The sequence below is a fragment of the Nomascus leucogenys genome, chromosome 13 (assembly GCF_006542625.1).
Source record: "Nomascus leucogenys isolate Asia chromosome 13, Asia_NLE_v1, whole genome shotgun sequence".
In the NCBI taxonomy this organism is placed as follows: domain Eukaryota; kingdom Metazoa; phylum Chordata; class Mammalia; order Primates; family Hylobatidae; genus Nomascus; species Nomascus leucogenys.
Window position 1 is genome coordinate 38,942,112 of NC_044393.1, and position 16,995 is coordinate 38,959,106.

Consider the following 16,995-nt stretch of genomic DNA (forward strand, 5'->3'; position numbering starts at 1 on the left):
AAAAAAGGATAAAAAGAAATGAACAAAGCCTCCAAGAAATTTGGGACTATGTGAAAAGACCAAACCTACGTCTGATTGGTGTACCTGAAAATGATGGGGAGAATGGAACCAAGTTGGAAAACACTCTGCAAGATATTATCCAGGAGAACTTCCCCAATCTAACAAGGCAGGCCAGCATTCAGATTCAGGAAATACAGAGAACGCCACAAAGATACTCCTCGAGAAGGGCAACTCCAAGACACATTATTGTCAGATTCACCAAAGTTGAAATGAAAGAAAAAATGTTAAGGGCAGCCAGAGAGAAAGGTCGGGTTACCCATAAAGGGAAGCCCATCAGACTAACAGCTGATCTCTCAGCAGAAACTCTACAAGCCAGAAGAGAGTGGGGGCCGATATTCAACATTCTTAAAGAAAAGAATTTTCAACCCAGAATCTCCTATCCCGCCAAACTAAGCTTCATAAGTGAAGGAGAAATAAAACACTTTACAGACAAGCAAACGCTGAGTGATTTTGTCACCACCAGGCCTGCCCTAAAAGAGCTCCTGAAGGAAGCACTAAACATGGAAAGGAACAACCGGTACCAGCCACTGCAAAAACATGCCAAATTGTAAAGACCATCGAGACTAGGAAGAAACTATAGCAACTAACGAGCAAAATAACCAACTAACATCATAATGACAGGATCAGATTCACACATAACAATATTAACGTTCAATGTAAATGGGCTAAATGCTCCAATCAAAAGACACAGACTGGCAAACTGGATAAGGAGTCAGGACCCATCAGTGTGCTGTATTCAGGAAACCCATCTCACATGCAGAGACACACATAGACTCAAAATAAAGGGATGGAGGAAGATCTATCAAGCAACTGGAAAACAAAAAAAGGCAGGGGTTGCAATCCTAGTCTCTGATAAAATAGACTTTAAACCAACAAAGATCAAAAGAGACAAAGAAGGCCATTACATAATGGTAAAGGCATCAATTCAACAAGAAGAGCTAACTATCCTAAATATATATGCACCCAACACAGGAGCACCCAGATTCATAAAGCAAGTCCTGAGTGACCTACAAAGGGACTTAAACTCCCACACAATAATAATGGGAGATTTTAACACCCCACTGTCAGCATTAGACAGATCAACGAGACAGAAAGTTAACAAGGATATCCAGGAATTGAACTCAGCTCTACATAAAGTGGACCTAATAGACATCTACAGAACTCTCCACCCCAAGTCAACAGAATATACATTTTTTTCAGCACCACACCACACCTATTCCAAAATTGACCACATAGTTGGAAGTAAAGCTCTCCTCAGCAAATGTAAAAGAACAGAAATTATAACAAACTGTCTCTCAGACCACAGTGCAATCAAACTAGAACTCAGGATTAAGAAACTCACTCAAAACCGCTCTACTACATGGAAACTGAACAACCTGCTCCTGAATGACTATTGGGTACATAATGAAATGAAGGCAGAAATAAAGATGTTCCTTGAAACCAATGAGAACAAAGACACAAAATACCAGAATCTCTGGGACACATTCAAAGCAGTGTGTAGAGGGAAATTGATAGCACTAAATCCCCACAAGAGAAAGCAGGAAAGATCCAAAATTGACTCCCTAACATCACAATTAAAAGAACTAGAAAAGCAAGAGAAAACACATTCAAAAGCTAGCAGAAGGCTAGAAATAACTAAAATCAGAGCAGAAATGAAGGAAATAGAGACACAAAAAACCCTTCAAAAAATTAATGAATCCAGGAGCTGGTTTTTTGAAAAGATCAACAAAATTGATGGACCGCTAGCAAGACGAATAAAGAAGAAAAGAGAGAAGAATCAAATAGATGCAATAAAAAACGAAAAAGGGGATATCACCACCGATCCCACAGAAATACAATCTACCATCAGAGAATACTACAAACACCTTTATGCAAATAAACTAGAAAATCTAGAAGAAATGGATAAATTCCTCGACAAATACACCCTCCCAAGACTAAACCAGGAAGAAGTTGAATCTCTGAATAGACCAATAACAGGTTCTGAAATTGTGGCAATAATCAATAGCTTACCAACCAAAAAGAGTCCAGGACCTGATGGATTCACAGCTGAATTCTACCAGAGGTACAAGGAGGAACTGGTACCATTCCTTCTGAAACTATTCAATCGATAGAAAAAGAGGGAATCCTCCCTAACACATTTTATGAAGCCAGCATCGTCCTGATACCAAAACCTGGCAGAGACACAACCAAAAAACAGAATTTCAGACCAATATCCTTGATGAACATTGATGCAAAAATCCTCAATAAAATACTGGCAAACCGAATCCAGCAGCACATCAAAAAGCTTATACACCATGATCAAGTGGGCTTCATCCCTGGGATGCAAGGCTGGTTCAACATACGCAAATCAATAAATGTAATCCAGCATATAAACAGAACCAAAGACAAAAACCACATGATCATCTCAATAGATGCAGAAAAGGCCTTTGACAAAATTCAACAACGCTTCATGCTAAAAACTCTCAATAAATTAGGTATTGATCGGACGTATCTCAAAATAATAAGAGCTATCTATGACAAACCCACAGCCAATATCATACTGAATGTGCAAAAACTGGAAGCATTCCCTCTGAAAACTGGCACAAGACAGGGATGCCCTCTCTCACTGCTCCTATTCAACATAGTGCTGGAAGTTCTGGCCAGAGCAATCAGGCAGGAGAAGGAAATAAAAGGTATTCAATTAGGAAAAGAGGAAGTCAAATTGTCCCTGTTTGCAGATGACATGATTGTATATCTAGAAAACCCCATTGTCTCAGCCCAAAATCTCCTTAAGCTGATTAGCAACTTCAGCGAAGTCTCAGGATACAAAATTAATGTACAAAAATCACAAGCATTCTTGTACACCAATAACAGACAAACAGAGAGCCAAATCATGAGTGAACTCCCATTCACAATTGCTTCAAAGAGAATAAAATACCTAGGAATCCAACTTACAAGGGATGTGAAGGACCTCTTCAAGGAGAACTACAAACCACTGCTAAATGAAATAAAAGAGGATACAAACAAATGGAAGAACATTCCATGCTCATGGGTAGGAAGAATCAATATCGTGAAAATGGCCATACTGCCCAAGGTAATTTATAGATTCAATGCCATCCCCATCAAGCTACCCATGACTTTCTTCACAGAATTGGAAAAAACTACTTTAAAGTTCATATGGAACCAAAAAAGAGCCCACATCGCCAAGTCAATCCTAAGCCAAAAGAACAAAGCTGGAGGCATCACGCTACCTGACTTTAAACTATACTACAAGGCTACAGTAACCAAAACAGCATGGTACTGGTACCACAACAGAGACATAGATCAATGGAACAGAACAGAGCCCTCAGAAATGATGCCACATAGCTACAACTATCTGATCTTTGACAAACCTGACAAAAACAAGAAATGGGGAAAGGATTCCCTATTTAATAAATGGTGCTGGGAAAACTGGCTAGCCATATGTAGAAAGCTGCAACTGGATCCCTTCCTTACACCTTATACAAAAATTAATTCAAGATGGATTAAAGACTTATATGTTAGACCTAAAACCATTAAAATCCTACAAGAAAACCTAGGCAATACCATTCAGGACATAGGCGTGGGCAAGTACTTCATGTCTAAAACACCAAAAGCAATGGCAACAAAAGCCAAAATCGACAAATGGGATCTCATTAAACTAAAGAGCTTCTGCACAGCAAAAGAAACTATCATCAGAATGAACAGGCAACCTACAGAATGGGAGAAAATTTTTGCAACCTACTCATCTGACAAAGGGCTAATATCCAGAATCTACAATGAACTCAAACAAATTTACAAGAAAAAAACAAACAACCCCATCAAAAAGTGGGCAGAGGACATGAACAGACACTTCTCAAAAGAAGACATTTATGCAGCCAGAAAACACATGAAGAAATGTTCATCATCACTGGCCATCAGAGAAATGCAAATCAAAACCACAGTGTGATACCATCTCAAACCAGTTAGAATGGCCATCATTAAAAAATCAGGAAACAACAGGTGCTGGAGAGGATGTGGAGAAATAGGAACACTTTTACACTGTTGGTGGGACTGTAAACTAGTTCAACCATTGTGGAAGTCAGTGTGGCGATTCCTCAGGGATCTCGAAGTAGAAATACCATTTGACCCAGCCATCCCATTACTGGGTATATACCCAAAGGACTATAAATCATGCTGCTATAAAGACACATGCACACGTATGTTTATTGCGGCACTATTCACAATAGCAAAGAGTTGGAACCAACCCAAATGTCCAACAACGATAGACTGGATTAAGAAAATGTGGCACATATACACCATGGAATACTATGCAGCCATAAAAAATGATGAGTTCGTGTCCTTTGTAGGGACATGGATGAAACTGGAAAACATCATTCTCAGTAAACTATCGCAAGGACAAAAAACCAAACACCGCATGTTCTCTCTCATAGGTGGGAATTGAACAATGAGAACTCATGGACACAGGAAGGGGAACATCACACTCAGGGGACTGTTGTGGGGTGGGGGGAGGGGGGAGGGACAGCATTAGGAGATACACCTAATGCTAAATGACGAGTTAATGGGTGCAGGAAATCAACATGGCACATGGATACATATGTAACAAACCTGCACATTGTGCACATGTACCCTAAAACCCTAAAGTACAATAAAAAAATTAAAAAAATAAAAAAAAAAGAAAAGATAGGTTCATCTCTGAAAGATGAATGCACAGAACAGAAAGTTTCACAGAATCCTTCTCTGTAGTTTTCATAGGAAGATATTCCGTTTTTCATCATATGCCTCAATGCTCTCCAAATGTCCACTTGCAGATTGTAAGAAAACCATGTTTCAAAACTGCTTCGTCAAAAGAAAGTTTCAACTCTGTAAGATGAATGCACAGATCAGAGAGAAGATTCACAGAATGTTTCTGTGTAGTTTTTATTTGAAGATATTTCGGTTCTTACCATAGTTCTCAAAGCGATCCAAATGTCCACTTGCAGATTCTACAAAAAGAGTGTTTCAAAACTGCTCAATGAAAAGATAGGTTCATCTCTGTAAGATGAATGCAAAGAACAGAAAGGAGTTTCACAGAATCCTTCTGTGTAGTTTTCATAGGAAGATGTTTCGTTTTTCAACATAGGCCTCAATGCTCTCCAAATATCCACTTCCGTATTCTACAAAAAGAGGGTTTCAAAACTGCTCAGTCAAAAGAAATGTTCAACTCTGTTAGATGAATGCAGAGATCAGAAACATGTTTCACAGAATGCTTCTGAGCAGTTTTTATTTGAAGATATTTCCTTTTTCACCATTGGCCTCAAAGACCTCAAAATGTCCACTTGCAGATTCTACAAAAAGTGTGTTTCAAAACTGCACAATGAAAAGACAGGTCCATCTCTGAAAGATGAATTCACAGAACACAAGGAAGTTGCACAGAATCCTTCTGTGTAGTTTTCATGCGTAGATATTTCCTTTTTCAACATAGGCCTCAATGCTCTCCAAATATTCACAAGCAGATGCTACAAAAAGACTGTTTCAAAACTCCTCAGTCAAAAGAAAGGTTCAACTCTGTTAGATGAATGCACAGATAAGAAAGAAGTTTCACAGAATCATTCTGTGTAGTTTTCATGTGAAGATATTTCATTCTTCACCATAGATCTCCATCCCCTCCAAATGTTTACTTGCAACTTCTACAAAAAAAGTGTTTCAAAACTCCTTAGCCAAAGAAAGGTTCAACACTCTTACATGAATGCACAGATCAGAAAGAAGTTTCACAGAATGCTTCTGTTGAGTTTTTATTTGAAGATATTTCATTTCTCACCATAGGCCTCAAAGCGTTCCTAATGTCCATTTGCAGATACTATGAAAAGAGGGTTTCAAACCTGCTCAATCAAAAGATAGGACCATCTCTGTAAGATGAATGCACAGAACACAAAGAAGTTTCACAGAATCCTTCTGTTTAGTTTTCAAGGGAATTTATTGCGTTTTTCACCGTAGGACTCAATGCTCTCCGAATGTCCACTTGCAGATTCTACAAAAAGAGTGTTTCCAAACTGCTTAGTCAAAAGAAAGGGTCAACTCTGTTAGATGTATTCACAGATTAGAAAGTAGTTTCACAGAATGCTTCTGTGTAGTTTTTATTTGAAGATATTTCATTTCTCACCATAGGCCTAAAAGTGCTCCAAATGTCCTCTTGCAGATTCTACAAAAAGAGTGTCTCAAAACTGGTCATTGAAAAGAAACTTTCATCTTCTTAAGATTAATGCACAGAACAGAAAGAAGTTTCACAGAACCCTTCTGTGTTGTTTTCATGGGAAGATATTTTATTTTTCACCATAGACCACAATGCTCTGCAAATGTCCACTTGCAGATTCTACAAAAAGAGTATTTCAAAACTTGTCAGTCAAAAGAAAAGTTCAACTCTGTTAGGTGAATGCACAGATCAGAAAGAAGTTTCACAGAATGCTTCAGTGTACTTTTTATTTGAAGATATTTCATTTCTCAACATAGGCCTCAAAGCACTCCAAATGTCCACTTGCTGATTCTACAAAAAAAGTGTTTCAAAACTGCTCAATCAAAAGATGGGTTTATCTCTGTAAGATGAATGCACAGAGCAGAAAGAAGTTTCACAGAATCCCTCTGTGTAATTTCCATCAGAAGATATTTCGTTTACACCATAGGCCTCAATGCTCTCCAAATGTCCACTATCATATTCTACATAAAAAGTGTTTCAAAACTGCTCAGTCGAAAGAAAGTTTCAACAGTGTAAGGTGAATGCACAGATCAGAAAGAAGTTTCACAGAATGCTTCTGTGTAGTGTTTATTTGAAGATATTTCCTTTTACAACATAGGCCTCAAAGCACTCCAAATTTCCACTACCAGATTCTACAAAAAGTGTACTTCACAACTGCTCAATCAAAAGATAGGTTCATCTCTGTAAGACGAATGCACAGAACACAAGGAAGTTTCACAGCATCCTTCTGTGTAGTTTTAATGGGGAGATATTTCGTTTCTCACCACAGACCTCAATGCGCTCCAAATGTCCCCTTGCTGATTCTACAAAAAGAGTGTTTCAAAACTCCTCAGTCAAAAGAAAGGTTCAACTCCTTTAGATGAATGCACAGATCAGAAAGAAGTTTCACACAATGCTTCTGTGTAGCTTTTATTTGAAGATATTTGCTTTTTCACCATAGGCCTCAAAGCTCTCCAAATGTCCAATTGCAGATTCCAGAGAAAGAGTGTTTCAATAGTCCTCAATCAAAAGATAGGTTCATCTCTGTAAGATGAATGCACAGAACAGAAAGAAGTTTCACAGAATCGTCTGTGTAGTTTGCATGGGAAGATATTTCTTTTTTCACCATAGGCCGCAATGCTCTCCAAATGTCCAATTGCAGATTCTACAAAAAGAATGTTTGAAAACCGTTCAGTCAAAAGAAATGTTCAACTCCGTTAGATGAATGCACAGATCAGAAATAAGTTTCACAGAATGCTTCTGTGCAGTTTTGATTTGAAGATATTTCCTGTTTCACTTTAGGCCTCAATGCGTTCTAAATGTCCACTTGTAGATTCTACAAAAAGAGTGTTTCAAAACCGTTCAGTCAAAAGAATGGTTCAACTCGGTAAGATGAATGCAGAGATCTGAAAGAAGTTTCACAGAATGTTTCTGTGTAGTTTTTATTTGAAGATATTTCATTTCTCACCATAGGCCTCAATGCGCTCCAAATATTCACTTGCAGATTCTAAAAAAGAGTATTTCAAAACTGCTCAATCAAAAGATAGGTTCATCTCTGTAAGATGAATGCACATAACAGAAAGAGGTTTCACAGAATCCTTCTGTGTAGTTTTCATGGGTAGATATTTCACTTTGCACCATAAGCCTCAATGCTCTCCAAATGTCCACTTGCAGATTGTAGAAAAACAGTGTTTCAAAAGTGTTTAGTCAAAAGAAAGGTTCAACTCTGTTCGATGAATGCACAGATCAGAAAGAAGTTTCACAGAATGCTTCTGTGTACTTTTTATTTGAAGATATTTCATTTCTCAACATAGACCTCAAAGCGCTCCAAATGTAAACTTTCTGAACCTACAAAAAGAGTGTTTCAGTACTGCTAATTCAAAAAATTCGTTCATCTCTGCAAGATGAATGCACAGAAAAGAAAGAAGTTTCACAGAATCCTTCTGTGTACTTTTCATGAGAAGATATTTCGTTTTTCACTGTAGGCCTCAATGATCTCCAAATGTCCACTTACATATTCTACAAAAAAAGTGTTTCAAAACTGCTCAGTTAAAAGAAAGGTTCAACTCTGTAATGTGAATGCACAGATCAGAAAGAAGTTTCACAGAATGCTTATGTGTACTTTTTATTTGAAGATATTTCCTTTTTCACCATAGGCCTCATAGCGCTCAAAATGTCCACTTGCAGACTCTACAAAAAGAGTGTTTCAAAACTGCTCAATCAAAAGATAGGTTCATCTCTGTAAGGTGAATACATAGAACAGAAAGAATTTTCACAGACTCCTTCTGTGTAGTTTTCATGGGAAGGCATTTCGTTTTTCACCATAGGCTTCAATGCTCTCCAAATGTCCACTTGCAGATTCTAGAAAAAGAGTGTTTCAAAACTGCTTAGTTAAGAGAAAGTTTCAGCTCTGTTAGATGAATGCACAGATCAGAAAGAAGTTTCAGAGAATGCTTCTGTGTAGTTTTTGTTTGATGACATTTCCTTTTTCACCGTAGGCCTCAAAGAGCTCCAAATGTCCACTTGAGGATTCTGCAAAAAGAGTGTTTCAAAACTGCTCAATCAAAATATAGGTTCATCTCTGTAAAATGAATGCACAGAAATGAAAGTAGTTTCACAGAACCCTTACGTGTACTTTTCATGGGAAGGTATTTCGTTTTTCACCGTATGCCTCGATGCTCTCCAAATGTCCACTTGCTGATTCTACAAAAAGTAAGTTTCATAAATGCTCAGTTAAAACAAAGTTTCAATTCTGTTAGATGAATGCACAGATCAGAAAGAAATTTTGCAGAATGCTTCTGTGTACTTTTTATTTGAAGAGTATTTCATTTCTCACCATAGGCCTCAAAGCGCTCCAACTGTCCCCTTGCAAATTCTACAAAAAGAGTGCTTCAAAACTGCTCAATCAAAAGTTAGGTTCATTTCTGTAAGATGAATGCACAGAACAGGAAGAAGTTTCAGAGAATCATTCCGGGTAGTTTCCATGGCAAAATATTTCCTTTTCCACAAGAGGCCTCAATGCTCTCCAAGTGTTCACTTGCAGATTCTCCAAAAAGTGTGTTTCAAAGTTGAACTCTGTTAGATGAATGCACAGATCAGAAAGAAGTTTCACAGAATGCTACTGTGTAGTTTTTATATGAAGATATTTCCTTTCTCACCATAGGCCTCAAAGCGCTTCAAGTGTCCACTTGCAGATTCTACAAAAAGAGTGTTTCAAAACTGCTCAATAAAATGATAGGTTCATCACTGTAAGGTGAATACACAGAACAGAAAGAAGTTTCATAGAATCCTTCCGTGTAGTTTTCATGGGAAGTTATTTCGTTTTTCACTATAGGCCTCAATGCTCTCCAAATGTCCACTTGCAGATACTACAAAAAGAGTGTTTCATAATTGCTCATTCAAAAGAAAGTTTCAATTTCTTTAGATGAATGCACAGATCAGAAAGAAGTTTCACAGAATTCTTCTGTGTAGTTTTTATTTGAAGATATTCCATTTTTCACCATAGGCCTCAAAGCGCTGCCACAGTCCACTTGCAGATTCTACAAAAAGAGTGTTTCAAAACTGCTAAATCAAAAGATAGGTTCATGTCTGTCAGATGAAAGCACAGAACAGAAAGGAGTTTCACAGAATGCTTCTGTGTAATTTTTATTTGAAGATATTTCCCTTTTCACCGTACGCCTCAACACGCTCAAATGTCCACTTGCAGATTCTACAAAAAGAATGTTTCAAAACTGCTCAATGAAAAGATAGGTTTATGTCTGTAACATGAATGCACAGAACAAAAACAAGTTTCACAGAATCCTTGTGTGTAGTTTTCACGGGAAGATATTTCGTTTTTCACTATAGGCCTCAATGCTCTCCAAATGTCCACTTGCAGATTCTACAATAAGAGTGTTTCAAAACTGCTCAGTCAAAAGAAAGGTCCAACTCTATTAGATGAATGCACAGATCAGTAAGAAGTTTCACAGAATGCTTCTGTGTAGTATTTATTTGAAGATACTTCGTTTCTCACCATAGGCCTCAATGCACTCAAATGTCCACTTGCAGATTCTACAAATAGAGTCTTTCAAAAATGCTAAATCAATAGATACGTTCATCTCTGTAACATGAATGCACAGTAAAAAAAGAAGTTTCACAGAATCTTTCTGTGTAGCTTTCAAGGGAAGTTATTTCGTTTTTCACCACAGGTCTCAATGCTCTCCAAATGTCCACTTGCAGATTCTACAAAAATAATGTTTCAAAAATGCTCAGTTAAAAGAAAGGTTCAACTCTGTTAGATTAATGCACAGATCAAAAGCAGTTTCACAGTAGTCTTCTGTGTAGTTTTTATTTGAAGATATTTCCGCTTTCACCACAGGCCTCAAAGCGCTCCAAATGTCCACTTGTAGATTCTACAAAAGAGTGTTTCAAAACTGCTGAGTCAAAAGAAAGGTTCAACTCTGTAAGATGAATGCACAGAGCAGAAATAAATTTCACAGAATGCTTCTGGGTAGTTTTTATTTGAAAATATTTCAATTCTCACCATAGGCATCAAAGCACTCCAAATGTCACCTTCAAATTCTACAAAAAGAGTGTTTCAAAACTGCTAAATCAAAAGATAGCTTTATCTCTGTAAGATGAATGCACAGAACAGAAAGAAGTGTCACAGAATCCTTCCGTGTAGTTTTCATGGGAAGATATTTCGTTTTTCACCATAGGCCTCAATGCTCTCCAAATATCCACTTGCAGATTCTACAAAACGAGTGCTTCAAAACAGCTCAATCAAAAGAAAAATTCTTCTCCGTGAGATGAACGCACAGAACATAAAGAAGTTTAACGCAATGCTTCTCTGTAGTTTTTAGGGGAAGATATTTCATTTTTCACCATAGGCCTCAATGCTCTCCAAAGGTCCATGTGCAGATTCTACAAAAAGAGTGTTTCAAAAGTGCTCAGTCAAAAGAATGTTTCAACACTGTTAAATGAATGCACAGATCAGAAAGAAGTTTCACAGAATGCTTCTGTGTAGTTTTTATTGAAGACATTCCCTTTTTAACCATAGGCAAAAAAGTGCTGCAAATGTGCACTTGAAGATTCTACAACATGAGTGTTTCACACCTGCTCAGTCAAAACAAACGTTCAACCCTGTTAAATGAATGCACAGATCAGAAACAAGTTTCAATGACTGCTTCAGTGTTGTTTTTATTGGAAGACATTTCGTTTCTCACCATAGGCCACAAAACACTCGAAATGGCCAATTGCAGATTCTACCAAAAGAGTGTTTCAAAACTGCCGAATCAAAAAATAGGTTCATCTCTGTAAGATGAATGCACAGAACAGAAAGAAGTTTCACAGAATCCTTCTGTTTAGTTTTCATGGGAAGATATTTCCTTTTTCACCATAGGCCTGAATGTTCTCCAAATGCCCACTTGCAGATTCTACAAAAACACTGTTTCAAAACTACTTAGTCAAAAGAAAGTTTCAACTCTTTTAGATGAATGCACAGATCAGAAAGTAGTTTCATAGAATTCATCTGTTTAGTTTTTATTTGAAGATATTTCCTTTTTCACCATAGGCCTCAAAATGCTCCAATTGTCCGCTTGCAGATACTACAAAAAGAGTGTTTCAATAGTGCTAAATCAAAAGATAGGTTAATCTCTGTAACATGAATGCACAGAACAGAAAGAAGTTTCACAGAATCTTTCGGTGTAGTTTTCATGGGAAGATATTTCTCTTTTCACCGTAGGCCTCAATGCTCTCCACATTTCCACATGCAGGCTCCACAAAAAGAGTGTTTCAAAAATTCTCAGTTAAAAGAAAGGTTCAATGCTGTTAGATGAATGCACAGATCAGAAAAAAGGTTCGTAGACTGCTTCTGTGTAGTTCTTATTTGAAGATATTTTGTTTCTCACCATAGGCCTCAAAAAACCCCAAATGTCCAATTGCAAAATCTACAAAGAGAGTGTTTCAAACCTACTCAATGAAAAGATAAGTTCATCTCTGTAAGATGAATGCACAGAAAAGAAATAAGTTTCACAGAATCCTTCTGTGTAGTTTTCATGGGAAGATATTTCTTTTTTCACCATAGTCCCCAATGCATTCAAAATGTCCACTTGCAGATTCTACAACAAACGTGTTTCAAAATTGGTCAGTCAAAAGAAAAGTTCAACTCTGTTAGATGAATGCACAGATCAGAAAGAAGTTACGCAGAATCCTTCTGTTTAGTTTTTATTTGAAGATATTTCCTTTTTCAACGTGGGCCACAAAGCGCTCCTAATGTTCACTTGCAGAATCTACAAAAAGAGTGTTTCAAAACTATTCAGTCAAAAGAAAGGTCAAACTATGTAAGATGAATGCACAGATCAGAAAGTGATGTCACAGAATGCTTCTGTGTAGTTTTTATTTGAAACTATTTCATTTCTCACCATAGGCCTCAAAGCGCTCCAAATGTCCACTTGCAGATTCTACAAAAAGAGTGTGTCAAAATAGCTCAATCAAAAGATACGTTCATCTCTGTTAGATGAATGTACAGATCAGAAAGAAGTTTCACGGAACACTTCTGTGTAGTTTTTATTTGAAGATATTTCCTTTCTCACCATAGGCCTCAAAGCGCTCAAAGTATTCACTTGGAGATTGTAAAAAAAGAGTGTTTCAAAATTGTTCAGTCATCAGAAAGGTTCAACTATGGAAGATGAATGCACAGATCAGAAAGAAATTTCACAGAATGCTTCTGTGTAGTTTTTATTTGAAGATATTTCATTTCTAAGCATAGACCACAAAGTGCTCAAAATGTGCACTTGCAGATTCTACAAAAAGAGTGTTTCAAAACAGCTCAATCAAAAGATAGGTTCACATCTCTGAGATGAATGCACAGATCAGAAAGAAGTTTCACAGAATGCTTCTGTGTAGTTTTCATTTGAAGATATTTCCTTTCACACCATAGGCCCCAAAGCGCTACAAATGTCCACTTGCAGATTCTACAAAATGAGTGTTTCAAAACTGCTCAGTGAAAAGAAAGTTTCAACTCTGTAAGATGAACGCACAGATCAGAAAGGAGTTTCACAGAATGCTTCTGTGTAGTTTTTATTTGACAATATTTCTTTTCACACGATAGGCCTTAAAATGCTCCAAATGTCCATTGCAGATTCTAAAAAAGAATGTTTCAAAAATGCTCAGTTCAAAGAAAGGTTCAACGTTGTTAGATAAATGCACAGATCAGAAAGAAGTTTCACAGAATGCTTCTGTGTAGTTTTTATTAGAAGATATTTGCTTTTTCACCATAGGGCTCAAAGCGCTCCAAGTATCCACTTGCAGATTCTATAAAAAGAGTGTTTCAAAACTGCTCAGTCAAAAGAATGGTTGAACTCCATAAGATGAATGCACAAATCAGAAAGAAGTTTCACAGAATGCTTCTGTGTAGTTTTTATTTGAAGATATATCGTTTCTCACCATAGGTATCAAAGTGCTCCAAATGCCTACTTGCAGCTTCTACAAAAAGTGTGTTTCAATACTGCTCTATCAAAAGATAGGTTCATCTCTGAAAGATGAATGCACAGAACATAATGAAGTTTCACAGAATCCTTCTGTGTTGCTTTCATTTGAAGATATATCACTTTTCACCATAGGCCTCAAATCTCTCCAAATGTCCACTTGCAGATTATACAATAACAGTGTTTCATAACTGCTTAGTCAACAGAAAGGTTGAATTCTATTAAATGAATGCACAGATCAGAAAGAAGTTTCACAGGATGCTTCTGTGTAGTTTTCATTTGAAGATATTTCATTTCGCACCATAGGCCTCAAAGTGCTCCAAATGTCCACTTGCAGATTCTACAAAAAGAGTGTTTCAAAACTGCCCAATCAAAAGATAGGCTCATCACTGCAAGATAAATACACAGAACAGAAAGAAGTTTCACAGAATCCTTCTGTGTAGTTTCTATGGAAAGATATTTCATTTTTCACCATTGGCCTCAATGTTCTCCAAATGTCCACTTGCAGACTCTACAAAAAGTGTGTTTCAAAACTGCTCAGTCAAAAGAAATGTTCAACTCTGTTAGAAGAGTGCACAGATCAGAAATAAGTTTCAGAGAATGCTTCTGTGTAGTTTTTATTTGAAGATATTTCATTTCTCACCAAAGGTCTCATAGCGCTCAAAATATTCACTTGCAAATTCTACAAAAAGAGTGTTTCAAAACTGCTCAATCAAAAGATAGGTTCATGTCTGTAAGATGAATGCACATAAAGAAAGAACTTTCACAGAACCTTTCTGTGTAGTTTACATGGGAACATATTTAAGTCTTCACCGTAGGCCTCAATGCTCTCCAAATATCCAGATGCAGATTCTCCAAAAAGTATGTTTAAAAAATGCTCAGTTAAAAGAACGTTTCAACTCTGTTAGATGAATGCACAAATCAGACAGGAGTTTCACAGAATGCTTCTGTGTAGTTTTTATTTGAAGATATTTGCTTTTTCACAGTAGGCCTTAAAGCGCTCTAAATGTGCACTTGCAGATTCTACAAATAGTGTTTCAAAACTGCTTAATGACAAGTTAGGTTCATCTCTGGAAGATGAATACACAGGAGAGAAAGAAGTTTCACAGAATCATTCTGTGTACTTTTCATGGAAAGATATATCGTTTTTCACCATAGACCTCAATGCTCTCCAAATGTCCACTTGCAGACTCTACAAAAAGGGTGTTTCAAAACTGCTCAGTCAAAAGAAAGTTTGAGCTCTGTTAGATGAATGCACAGATCAGAAAGAAGTTTCACAGAATGCTTCTGTGTAGTTTTTATTTGAAGATATTTCCTTTTTCACCTTTGGCCTCAAAGCACTCGAAATGTCCACTTGCAGATTCTACAAAAAGAGTGTTTCAAAACTTCCCAATGAAAATATGGGTTCATATCTGTAAGATGAATGTACAGAACTGAAAGAAGTTTCACATAATCCTTCTGTGTAGTTTTCATGGGAAGATATTTTGTTTTTCACCATAGGCCACAATGCTCTCAAAATGTCCACTTGCAGATACTACAAAAAGAGAGTTTCAAAACTGGTCAGTTGAAAGGAAGGTTCAACTCTGTTAGGTGAATGCACAGATCAGAAAGAAGTTTCATAGAATGCTTCTGAGTAGTTTTTATTTGAAGATATTTTGTTTCTCAACATAGGCCTCAAAAAACTACAAATGTCCAATTGCAAATTCTAGCAAAAGGGTGTTTCAAAACTGCTCAGTAAAAAGATAATTCATCTCTGTAAGATGAATGCACAGAATGAAAGAAGTTTCACAGAATCCTTCTCTGTTGTTTTCATGGAAAGATATTTCGTTTTTCTCCATAGGCCTCAATGCTCTCAAAATGTCCACTTGCAGATTCTACAACAAGATTGTTTCAAAACTGGTCAGTCAAAAGAAAGGTTCAACTCTGTTAGTTGAATGCACAGATCAGAAAAATGTTTCACAGAATGCTTCTGCTTAGTTTTTATTTGAAGATATTTCCTTTTACACCATATGCCTCAAAGCTCTCCAAATGTCCACTTGCAGATAATACAAAAAGAGTGTTTCAAAACTGCTCAATCAAGACATAGGTTCATCTCTGTAAGATATTTCGTTTCTCACCAAAAGTCTCATAGCGCTCAAAATATTCACTTGCAGATTCTACAAAAAGAGTGTTTCAAAACTGCTCAATCAAAAGATAGGTTCATGTCTGTAAGATGAATGCACATAAAGAAAGAACTTTCACAGAACCTTTCTTTGTAGTTTACATGGGAACATATAAATGAGAATCTGCATCTGGATATTTGGAGAGCATTGAGGCCTATGGTGAAGACTTAAATATGTTCCCATGTAAACTACACAGAAAGGTTCTGTGAAAGTTCTTTCTTTATGTGCATTCATCTTACAGACATGAACCTATCTTTTGATTGAGCAGTTTTGAAACACTCTTTTTGTAGAATCTGCAAATGCACAGAACAGAAAGTAGTTTCACAGAATCCTTCAGTGTAGTTTTCATGTGAAGATATTTCACTTTACACCATAGGCCTCAATGATCTCCAAAGGTCCACTTGCAGATTCTACAAAAAGAATGTTTCAAAACTGCTCAGTGAAAAGGAAGCCTCAACTCTTTTAGATGAATGCACATATCAGAAAGAAGTTTCACAGAATTCTTCTGTGTAGTTTTTATTTGAAGATATTTCCTTTTTCACCATAGGCCTCAAAGCTCTCCAAATGTCCACTTGCAGATTCTACATAAAGAGTGTTTCAAAATAACTGAATCAAAATATAGGTTCATCTCTGTTAGATGAATGCAGAGATCAGAAAGCAGTTTCAGAGAATTCTTCTGTGTAGTTTTTATTTGAAGATATTTCCATTTTGACCATAGGCCTCAAAGCGCTCCAAATGTCCACTTGCAGATTCTACAAAAAGAGTGTTTCAAAATAGCTCAATCAAAAGATAGGTACAATTCTGTTAGATGAATGCAAAGATCAGAAAGAAGTTTCACAGAATGCTTCTGTGTAGTTTTTATTTGTAGATATTACCTTGCTCAACATAGGCCTCAATGCGCTTCAAATGTTCACTTGCAGATTGTAAAAAAAGAGTGTTTTAAAAGTGTTCAGTCAATGGAAAGGTTCAACTTCGGAAGATAAATGCACAGATCAGAAAGTAATTTCACAGAATGCTTCTCTGTAGTTTTTATTTGAAGATATTTCATTTCTCACCACTGACCTCAAAGCGCTCCAAATGTCCACTTGCACATTCTACA